Below are 12,289 nucleotides of genomic sequence, written 5' to 3' on the forward strand. Positions count from 1 at the left end.
GTTGGTCTGATGCAAGTTTTGATGATCTGCTATATCTACTACAAGATGTCCTTACTAAGCCAAACCCAGTACCTTCTACACCATATAATGCAAAGAAGATCATCTGACCACTTGAATTGGAAGTACAAAAGATACATGCCTATCGAAACCATTGTATCCTCAACCGCAATAAGTATGCAAACTTGCTCGCATGTCCAGTATGCAAAAGACCTTGGTTCAAGAACAATGATAGGTTAAAAGTGGGTGAGGAGTTGAAGAAAGGAATTCCTACTTTGGGGATGTGGTACTTGCCCATAATTCCTCGCTTGAAACATTTCTTTGCAAACCCAAGGGATGTAGAACCGGCATCTTGGCATGAGGATAAATGTAAGAAAGATAGATTGCTACGTCACCCGTTGATGCAATGCAGTGGAGGAAAATTGATACATATACCCGAGGTTTGGTGCTGATCCAAGGAATTTGAGGTTTGGGATGAGTACTGGCAGAATGAATCCTTTTAGTGATTGGAATAGCAAACACAACACATGGCCGCGGCTTCTCTGTATGTACAAACTCCCTCCTATGCATGAATCGCAAGTACATAATGATGCTGATACTAATCCAAGGGCCAAAGCAACCTGGAAATGATGTAGATGTATTCCTGTAACCGCCGATGGAAGATTTTGTAACATTGTAGATTCAAGGAGTTAGAGTCTGGGATGAGAACAAGCCACAATATTTCAAACTTCCCTCAAAGGTGTTTGTGACTAAAGCTGACTATCCGAGCAATGGTAACTTCTTGGGATAAAAAAATAAAGGGAGGATTTGCATTGTTAAGTTGCGGAGAGGATACTATTAGTCTTTTCTTGAAGAACTCTTGGAAAACTATATACATGCGTCATTGTCGATTCTTACGCAAGAACCATAGGTACCGCAACATGGTGTCTTTGTTCGACGGTTCAAAGAAGGTGGGTTTGGCTCCAATAACTCTTAGTGGGGACGAAGTATTTAATAAAGTTCAAAATGTCAATGTTGTCCTTGGTAAGACAAAGTGTGATTCTCCAAAAAAGGATGAACCAAAGTTAATGTGGAAGAAGAGATCTATCTTCTGGGATTACTTGCCTTACTGGAGTGATTTGGACATCTGTCACAGCATTGATGCCTTGCATTTGACAAAGAATGTATGTGAAAGCGTCCTGTGAAGCCTCTACTTAACATCCATGGGAAGATAAGACTTTGCTAATATGAACATTAGGCCTGAGCTTCACCCTGAAGGGAGACCAAATAGCAAAAGCTGCCTTCCACTGGCCTGCTTTACTCTCTCAAAGGATGAGAAAACTAAATTGTGCTAGTGCTTGCATGACCTGAAAGTGCCAACAGGTTACTCAAGTAACATCAGTAGGGTTGTCTCAATGAAGGAGTTGAAGTTGAGTAACATGAAGGCTCATGATTGTCATGTTTTGATGACACAACTCCTTCCTGTTACAATTAGACACATATCAAGCCCCAAAGGGTTCGAGTTGCAATCACAAGACTGTGTTAATTCCTCAATGTCATTGCGCTGAAGGTGACTGACCCAGCAACACTTTCTAGCCTTCAAGAGTACGTGGCTGAGACTGTTTGCATGCTCGAAATGCGTTTCCCTCCATTTTTTGAGATCATGATACACCTCCTTGTTCACATTGTGAATGAGATAACATACCTTGGTCATGTATACTCCATCATATGTGGACTTTTGAGAGGTCTATGGCTATTCTCAAGAAGGATCCTGGAGCTGAAAGAGAAAATGATAAAACTACGAAGGAGGAGGTCTATGGAGTGCCCAAAAACATTAAGCCACAAATTTGCTCTCCCCCTTTGGTGGATAGCCGTGAACCCGTCATGGATATCTAGCGGATAGACACTTCACATCGTATGTGCTCGGGTTGGAAAATACCACCTTGAATGATTTCTTCTCCAGGAAAGTTCACTTCTTAACTGCATATTGCAGGTGCACATTGTCATGAAATAGATGAACTCCTGTGATGTTTGCTTGATCATATCCCCAGGTACCATCATGGCCATCATTAACCATATACCCAACCATTGGGACTCGTTCCATTCCACAGGAATAATAGTTCCTCCTCCTCCACTCCTTCTTGGCCCTCCCCTCTCGATAGGTGGTGGCACAGAAGGGGAAAAACCGCAGGGAGAGACAGGACTCGTAGGGAGGCGGCCATGGGGTATTTATAGGGAGAACGGCAGGCTCGGGGACATGTGGCACCATCTTGTGGCTGCACGGCTAGGCATGGCGGCAGGAGGGCGTTAGGGGCATAGGCGGGGTAGGCATGAGGCGCGGTGCGACGTAGGTGAGGGTGTGGGAGTGGTTGGGAGGTTAGGGGTAAAGCTGACAAGTGAGCCCTACTTTTCAGCGACCCGGGTGAAAGAGAGGGTGAGGGAGTGGGCGTGAAGGGAGTGAAGCGGTGGTGAGGCTAGTGGGTTGGGCTAGATCGGCCGTGGGTTGGGCTACAACGGGCCGGATGTGTGGGGTTAGTAGGCCGGATGGCCTTTGGCTTGGCTAGGCTAGGTGGGTTGAGTTTTTAGGTGGGCTTGGTTAGGGGATTTGGTCCGATTAGGATAGTTCTTTTCTTACTTAATTTAAAAGGCTCATTCAAATTAAATACCACACAAATTTTCAACAAAAACTATTTAACTAAATTTGGAAAAAGTACAATTCAAATAACTCCGAATAAATCACTCTAGCATTAAAGCCCTTAGGTTAAATAGATTTTACTCTGTAGGTGTTTGAGAAGGGAAATGAGGTCAACCTTATGTTGTCCTAGCTATTATCACTTGCACATGAAAAGATTTTGAAAATTTATATTTTTGACTTATAGCATTTTGTAAAAACACGGGACGTTCCTACCAAGAACTCCCATTCCAAGAAAGTAGGTCCCTCGTGGTCCTCAAAGATAAAGAAGAAAGCTCTGCAACCAAAAACCACCCATCGGAGCGAGAAGTATTCATGATTCATATTTAAGAAGACCAGCACTCGGCTGAGGAAAGCTTGGGAGACATTGAGCTAGATGACATCAACATGGACAACTACTGCCTCTCCGATTCACCTGACGAAGAAACAAACACAACAAAAAAACGGGATGACACATACAATGATCCGCTACCCAAAGACACTTGTTCCGATGTGCTACCAAAGAACACTCCAACCGACATACAACCCGAAAACATCTCTAATAACATGAACACCATAAAAATAGAAGACGAAGAAAACACTTAGGAGGAGCGTCGCAGGCTCAGGAACGCCAAATTAGCCAGACAGAGGCAATGCGTAGAGGAGAAACAACGGCAGGAGCCCAGCATGCAATATTATCATCATCAGGTAGCAAGAGCATGCAAAAATGGAAGCCTACAGTATGCCTCACGACCAACTTACGTATCCACCAAGACTTCTCAGGATCAACTCGGAAGCGCAGGGCAGTCGACCCAATCACGGCTGTGGAACGACCAGTGCCAAGCAGCAAGCCGATGAGCATGCGGAACACATCGAGAGGATCCTTCAAAGGACTTGCCCTATTCATCCTAAGCGCTCGGCATTCGAGTGTCACAACCTTTAAAAGGCTCTAGGAGCCCCACTAATCATCAAGGATGGCGCAAAACAACTTGGAGGATGATCCACGGGCATGAAGAATAAGACCCGATTTAAGGAGGCTTTGTTGCGGATTTTTAGGGAGATTTCTTGTAACCATCATCAATCCAAAAATCTCTTTCAAAACCACTCAATCAGGGAATTACGTGTTACAGTTTTGAATTCACAAATGTTGTGTATATATACTTCTACGACAAGTCCCTTCGGCTACTGTGATGTTTTCACATGGACGTATGTGACTCCATTAGGGATGCCCAAAGAACTGACCTGGAAAAACAGCATTTTTCTTCCTTGCCCGCTGATACCATCCTTCAGCTACAAGCCTTTTTCGCCTGGCAGCTAAAGGTTGGGCGGTAGAGGTATCCACGTGGCATGAAAGGAGAATACGAGTACTTATAAGGTTTTTCGTTAGGGACCCCTCTGCATCATACAGCCTGATCTTGAGACCATCGATTGGGGTCCCTTTGGAACCAAACTAAGTGGTCTGGTGTTCGGGGCTGTTGGGAAGGAACCCATCACCTTCTACTGCCCAATCCTGAGACCATCGATTGGGGTCCTTTTGGGACCAAATTGAGTGGTTCGGTGGTCGGGGCTGTTCGGCAACCCATCATATGTAGTATTTGGACCAAAGCAACCAATTCCTTGGTGAATTAGATCAACACAGTACCAACATAAGATCTCACGTTCGACATTTTTCTCCAATAACTCTCTGATTACTAGTCATCTAGTAGAGTTATGGGTAGTTTCGTGAGCGACCACCTCGACCATGATTCTTACTACCTTGAGTACTACCTAGTTCGAAAGAAATAATAAGGGTAGTAGCTCACAAAAGTTTAAGGGGTCATTGAACCCATGATTCCGACTATATCAGGCACGATTAAGTAGCTATTGAAAAGTCAAAAGGGAAGTTGAGCTCGCGAGTTCTAAGGAATCACGAGTAGTTGCGGCTTATTCGGTTGGTCTAAAGAATTCTAAAAAGAATCATAACGAAGTGCCAAGTCTTTTGACTAGTCAAATGTCTCTGTACTTTGACTAGCTTAAGCCCAAGCATCTTGCCTTCTAAGAGCATCTCCAAGAGCTCTTGTATATCCCATTGGCAGGCTAGAAAAAGAAAAGAAAGAGGAAAAAAATGGATCCAATAGAGTCAGCATCTAGCTCGCTATCTTTCCAGACTCGCAATCTTCCTCCCACTGCTTGGCATCTTTGTCGAGCGAGTCGTGCTCGCCATTACTGCCTTTCCCGCGCTTCCCTCATCCCATTTGCGTAAGTGCCGCTCCATTTCCCCCACCAAATCACCCCCAATCGAACATCCCCAGCTCATCTTATGCGCTCAAACCAGCACCACCCTTGCCCTTGTGCTCGCGTCGTCCTCCTCCCGCGGCTCCGCCAGCTTCCACCTGTTGCAGAGCTCATCTGCCTACTGCCCGCAGAGCTCCTCCGCTTGCCACCCACGGAGCTCGTCCGCCTGCCATCATGGAGGTCCTCCACCCGCCGCAAAGCTCGTCTGCTCGCCATTTGCGGAGCTCTTCCGCCCTCCACTCGCCACCATGGAGCTTGTGCGCCCGCCGCTCATGGATCTCGTTCGCCCGCCGCTCGTGTTGTTGAGTCGATTTGATGGAAAGGAAGATGGATTCAGCTCCTCGCCCTCCACCGTCAGTGAATCCCTCACCACGGTTGATGTGCGTGGGTGGCGTGTAGCAGTGGCGAGACTGTAGGGGTGGCATGGAGGAGGAGCGGGAGGTGGATGCCATCGGAGAAAAGCTTGTCAGCGCAGGACAGCGATGTGGCGAGGTTGGGGTGGAGCAGCCAAAACTCAAACTTCGGGGAGGAGGATGCGCTGCTCCTCCTCGCCTCGGCGGCGTCCATGGCTCCTCCCCCACCTCCTTTTATTTAGAGAAGCTAGCGGATTTCATCACTTTTTTGCTAGCCATTTTATTTTACATAATAGCTAAATCAGGATTTTAGTTATTTATTTTTGGATAGTCTATTGGAGATGCTCTAAGTCCTACAAATTCTCGGTACTCCTTCATGGAGGGTACTTTGAAAAATCAGTGGGGCACTAATGATCATGCTACAAAATTAGCGAGACAACAATTAGTTACATTAACAATGCTTCCAATCATCATCAAAGATCTAAACCATCAACTATTTTGTAGGCCACCGGCTCAACTTGATCCAGTACTTCGATAATTTTTTTCTCAGAGCAGTCTCCTGCCATGCTTTCAGCCAGTGGCTTCACATCTGCACTCGGATAGAACGACTTGAAGAGCCCCAACACATGTTTCACAAAAGCCATTGTGGTCCCAGAGATGTACCCAGAGATCTGAGCAGCAACTTCTCAGAGTAGTTCTAGCAAAGTCTTCAAGTTGATAATGGCTTCCACTACTGCGAAAATGGTTTGTAGGGGGCCGGTAAAAACACATTTATAGGAGTGGATGCAGTACCCGCCCCTACTTCTTGTAGCTACAAATTCTATTTTTTAGGTGCGGTTAACGTACCCACATCTAAAAATAGATTTGTAGGGGCAGGTGAGGGGTCACTCGCCCCTAGAAACCATATGAAAAACACAAAAAAATTGTGCTCCCCTGGCTACTCCTCGCCGGCCGCCGCGCTTGCGCCCCATCGTTGGTCTCGTGGCCACGCACCTCCTGCACCGCGGCGACGACCTATGGCCATGTGGTGCCCGCGCCACCGCAATGACCCATGGCCGCGCACCTCCCGTGCCGCCACGATGCCCTGCGGCTGTGCGCCTCCTGCGCTATCCTGACGACCCGCGACCATGCGCCTCCCATGCCGCCGCGAAGCCCTGCGGCCGCGTGCCTCCTACGCTGCCCCGTTGACCTGCAGCTGTACGATGCCTGCGCCACTGCGGCGGCGAAGCGAGAGGAGGGGAGACGGAGGTGGTGGGGGAAGAGGGTGCTGAGCGCCTACGCAGCACAGGTCCGCGCCTCCACAACCCGATCCGCGGGCACCACCACCTGATCCGATCGCAGGGAGGGTTTGGGAAGATGGCCGCCAGCTAGGTCTGGGTTGGGGAGGAGCGCCGCCGCCGCCGCCGCCGCCGCTGCTTAGTAGGCCTGCCCGGCTAGGGTTTGGGGTTGGGAGAGGGAGAAGCATGGGAAAGAGGGTGAGGAGAGAGCGTTGGTGGGAGAGAAAGAAGGGGCCACAGCCGCCATGTCTGTGCCTCCTTTTACACTAAAAGTTGATTTCTAGGCACGGGTGACGGTCATCTGCCCCTAGAAATGGTGGCCATTTTTAATTGCAGGTGATGCCCCATCCGTCCCTGAAAATAGTTGTCATTTTTAGGAGCGGGTGACGCCATCACCCGCCCATAAAAATACATTTTGAGAGGTGGGTCAATTGCTACATTAACCTCGCTCTATTTGTAGCAACGGGTTATATTTAACCCATCCCTAAAAAAGTCAGGATGCTACTATAAATCATTTCTGTAGTAGTGTTCTTCCGAGAGATCCACCATGTCAATGATAATACGCGTGGCGGCCTCAAATTCGGCAATTTCTTTGTCCTTGCGCTCTTTGTCTCGGTTCAGCATTCGGATGGTCGCCATGCAGAATCCGGATATGCACTGCATAAGTTGCTTGTCCGCATCCTTGAACCTGCCTCTAAGTGGTATTCTTATATTTTTCAGAGTAAAATACATGGCCGGTCCTCAAACTTGTTAGAGTGTATCATCCCGGTCCCTAAATTTATAAAACCAGGAATCCGAGTCCTTAAACTTGTCAATGTGTGTCATCCCGATCCTAAACTTAGGAAACCAAAAATCCGGGTCCATGCAATAACTAAATGTGGTTTCGAACCATATTTTTATTTTAAAAACAAATCCAACAGATAATAGATATTGTTTTTAAACCATAAAAATATCTCTAAGCCCCCAAAATTCTTCAAAATTATTTTAAAAAAGATACTAGAGATACATCGGAGCCTAAATAAAAATAATTGTAGCTCATAAGAATATCGGGTGAAAATATAGTTTCACATTTTTCTAGAGTTAAATCTAATTTTAGAAGTTTAAAAAATATTTTAATGAGCTCTAGTTAATTTCAAAATATTTTCATGAGAAATTTAGAGAATTGGAGATATTTTTATGGTTTAAAAACTATATCTATTATTTGTTGGATTTGTTTTTGAACTATATGGTCCGAACCCACTTTTAGTCATTGCATAGATCCGGATCCCATTGTTTTAAATTTAGGGACCAGGATGACACACTCTAACAAGTTTAAGGACCTGAATTTTTTATTTTATAAGTTAGGGGACCCGGCAGACATACCTGACAAGTTCGAGGACCGGCCCGGTGTTTTACTCTATTTTTCAAGATCTGTATACGACATTTGCAAGGCTTTAAAATCTTGAAGAACTCGAGCTTTCTCTTCTAAAAGGTAATATGTATCATATTTCCAATCGATCAGGACCCGTTCTAACTAGGCCGGCTATCTATTTTTTTGAACGTTAGGCCGGCTATCTATAGGGGAGGGCCAGGCGGTGCGACCACTGAGGGCCCATGAAGCTGAGGGCCCAAGAATATCATATAGGTAATAAGTAATATAGAATTTTCTATTTGGCATAATAACCAACATAAACCAGCTTATGAGGCCATGAGTTAGGGATAGTAATGGATCATGGCTCCGGTGCTCACAATCCAACTTGATCTTTATATATTTTTTGTTCAAAACTGAATAAGATAAGAGTCTCGTTCCTTTAGGGCCCGGTTCTCAAATTATCTAGGTGAAAATTTGAGGTTCTTCCACCTCTAATCATGATGTACAGCGAAGTTTTCCAGCTTGTAACCTAACCATCACCGGAGTGCAGATGCGCTTCGAAATTTTGTTTTTGTTTCTTGCTGCCGCTGCGATCCTGGCACCCTGCTCACGGCTTGCACTAGTTCGAGTTCTGGCTTGAGGAGAGGAGGATGCTGACGTCGCTGATTCGCTCCTTACTTGGTGACCGGCAATGGCAACAGACATGCACGCGGTCACAGTAAGTATTATATTTTTTACATGGGGTAATGATAATGGTTATTTTTTAAAATTTTTGTTACCCTATTTTTATATTTTAGGAGCTATAAATATATTGCAACTGTAAATTTGATATTAAAAATTAGTTTAGCGGGCCCTTATCTTCCTACTTCGCCCAAAGACCCTTGAATGATAGAGCCAGCCAGTTTTAGTCTATTAAGATATGTGGAAAGTGGAATAAACGACTACTTAGGAGGAAGACTACAACTCAACAAAAGATACTAGTCGAGAAGCAGAGGCTTACTCTGTTTCTTCACAAGCAAGTCTTTGTTTTTCTGTGTCAGATCGTCATACTTCCTCCGGACGTCCATTACTTGGTTTCGGCCGTCAGTTTTCGCAGCATCAAGTTGCACCTGGAGTCTCATAATTTTGGTCTTCGCTTCAGTCAGTTCCTTCTGTCAGCGTCCGGCGTACCCGTTGCTTCTGGAGTCTCGTAAACCCACGAACCGGTTAATGGGACCTTTTTCCTCCGGGTTTAGACTGATTCCGATCCAACCCGTCTTAAACATGCATGATGGCAGTTCTAATCGGTTTGGCCACGGTCCAGCAGCAATCACAGCGGCGCGTGCTCCCTATAAAAGGCGATGGGGACCGCCGGTCACACAATTCACAAGCTAAGCACACAAGATGTCGACCACCACCGGCCGCCTCGTGCTCGCATTGGCGGCGGGCGTCCTGCTGGTCACCTTGGCAGGCCGCTGCAGTGGCGACGACGCCGATCATCAGGCAGGGGCGGAGCCACCACTAGGGCGAGCCCGGGCGGCCGCCCTAGGTCCCCTTGGCCGAGCAGTAGAGGATATTATCAGACCTTAGTTCTCCACGCCGTCGGGAAGGAAGCAAATCGCGGCGGCGCCTGCCAGAAGCGAGGACAACGCTGAAATTTGAGAGGAAGACAGACAACCGCGCACTGGGCCGAGACTTGGTGGCTCGTGGGCCGAGTATTGGGCTGCGGGACGCTTCAGGCTTCAGCCCAGCGCAGCCTAGGGTTTGCGTGGGGTTTGGTGGCCGCTTGGCCAGCAGCCCAAGCCAGCCGCCAGACGCGACCGCACCCCCGGCCCCCACCCGCCTGCGCCTGCCGCAGTTCGTCGCCTCGTCATCTGGCCTTTGCGCCCGCCGCCCGGCCGCCCGTCGGCCGTCGCCCCATCCGGCCGGGACGGCCGTCCGGCCATCTCGTGCACCGCTGCAGGCCGCCTCGGGCGGCCCTCGACGGCGGCGCCTCCCGCCGGCCGTGCGCCTGGCTGCCTGCAGCCTGCCTCGACTGGTGGACGGAGGTGGAGGCAGCCGGCGGGGGCGTGGGGCGGCGGCCGGTGGACGGGGGGCGGAAGCGGCTGGCGGCCGGCGCCGTGGGCTGCGGCGGCCCTGCGCTGCTGCGCCGGAGCGGCCGGAGGCCTGGAGCGCCGGGCACCGGCGGCCAGCGAGCCTGCACGCGCGCCTTCCGTGGCGCGTTGTACTGTTTCACTGGTACTGTTCCGCCCTAGGTTATTTGTCAGGCTGGCTTCGCCACTGTCATCAGGGCCGGCGCAACCTTGCCGACGGGTGCCAGCCGAGCGGCACGCTGCGGCCTACCAAGGATGGCCCCTCGTGCGACGAGTGCTGCAAGGCCGGGCAGGCCTACCCGACGTACTCGTGGTCGCCGCCGGTCACGGGAAGCACCAGCGCCGTCATGACGCTCAACGACTTCGAGGAAGGCAGTGACGGCGGCGACCCATCAGAGTGCGATAACATGGTCCAAACATGTACTGGTAGGTTATGGGGAGCCTGTCTAGGAGTAACGCACTAGTCGGACCTTCGCCTTGGGATACTCTTATTGTCTCGGTCAAAGATCAACTTCAACAATTCAACATAACTTATCTTTTTTTTTTTGCGATAAAAAGAGAGCTTTATTAATTACTTAGGCACAAAGTTACAATCATGAGCAACTAATTGCTCAACACAGGTCAGAGCACGGTTGCGCCATACTGCACTATGAAACAACCGTTTAGCGAGCCAACACACAGCTTATCTTAAGTCACACACACTCAACCCTTACGGCATATCCATATATCCCGACCACTCAGATCCCCTAAATTTGAGGTAATCTCCACTAGCCACAAGCCCACAACAACAGATCTCAAATATGTGTACGTACTTACGCTCAATATCATTCGCTAGTTTAAAGCTCTTGGTCACGTAAGATCACTCAACTCTGTAGAGAAAGCTATAAAATCCTGAGCACACTAGTGGAAAGAGACGTGATCAATACCCTTTCGTAACTGAGGGACCGAAACTAGCGACCAGAGGGGGTGAATGGGAGCCGATCAAAATTTATTTCGAAATCGATCCGTCGGCCTATATCCAGAAAATCACCACAAACCCTCAAACCTAGTATATGAGAGAATAGCTATGGACTAGCTATCTCTTTGCAAAATGCCCAAGGAAGCTAAGCGGAAGCAATAACGAGAAAACCACGAACAGCAGTGTCACTGGATCTGACCGGTCAGACCGGTCGGGCTGGAGTTGGAATTCCACACCGGTCAGACCAGTTGCTGCGACCGGTCAGACCGCCTCTGTCCAGAGCAGAGTTCCAGCCCGCGAACTCGAGGTGATTTCAAAGATTACTCATTCAAATCATCACCAAAGGATCTCAAAATTTGCAGAGAGCTTCCTGGGATAGAGACGAACCTCTCCACAAAAAGAATCAACCCAAAATGCAAAGGATCACTAGAATTTCGTGGGGGAAAGAAGCAAAAGAGGGTTTTCCAAAAACTCCAAAAACCTCAATCCGAGGGACTCGTGATTCTCGGGGGTTTAGCTCTAGGCTAGATGGTCAAGAAGCAATTCACGGAGTCCCTAAACCCACCAAGAGAAAGCTTTGATCTCAAAAACCACCAAATGAGAGGAAATCAATCTAAGAACAAAAGATGAACGGGAACACAAGAGAGCTGCTTAAAAGGGTCCTCGATGTCATTCAAATTCATAGTGATTTACAGAGGAATTCACCTATACAAGAGCTAGACCTCCACCCATTCATCCACCCTCTCAAATTTTTGGACCTAGCTATAATCTAGACCACTTTCGCCATGGAGATCTCAGCCTAACCCTAGAACAGAGGGAGGAGCAAGGAAAATCAGAAAAGGACTCATGGCTTCGAGACCCCCTCGCCAAGGGGGCATGTGAGATTTATATATATACACCCAGGGGCGACCGGTCAGACCGGTTTCACAGACCGGTCAGACTGGTCCCTCCAAGAAATGACCTCCACCCTGACTCATACACTAAAACGCCCGTAGGGGCAAAACCGGAAAGGGTACAAGATCTCATCCGACGGCGGAGTTTCTTTCTTCGACTCGAAGCCTTCTCCGCGATGCCGCCACGTCGATGCAGATCTGATCCGCGGTTTTGAAGGGTCCGCGAAACCCGGTGAGGTGGCCGGTTTTGAGAAAACCGCCAAAACTCCACGCGCGGGAAGATTCCCGCCTCCACGCTGTGGCCCTGGACGCCGTTCCCGCCTCGGCCTCCTGACGGCCCTAGACGCCGCCCGACGCCCGTCACCTCATCGCCCGCAGCGAGGACCAAAACGCCGTCGATGCCTGTTCCTCCGCCAGTCCCGAGACCGATGCCCGTGCCTCCACGACTTAGCGTCTTCAACCGC

The sequence above is a fragment of the Panicum virgatum genome, chromosome 7N, assembly GCF_016808335.1.
Source record: "Panicum virgatum strain AP13 chromosome 7N, P.virgatum_v5, whole genome shotgun sequence".
Taxonomy (NCBI): domain Eukaryota; kingdom Viridiplantae; phylum Streptophyta; class Magnoliopsida; order Poales; family Poaceae; genus Panicum; species Panicum virgatum.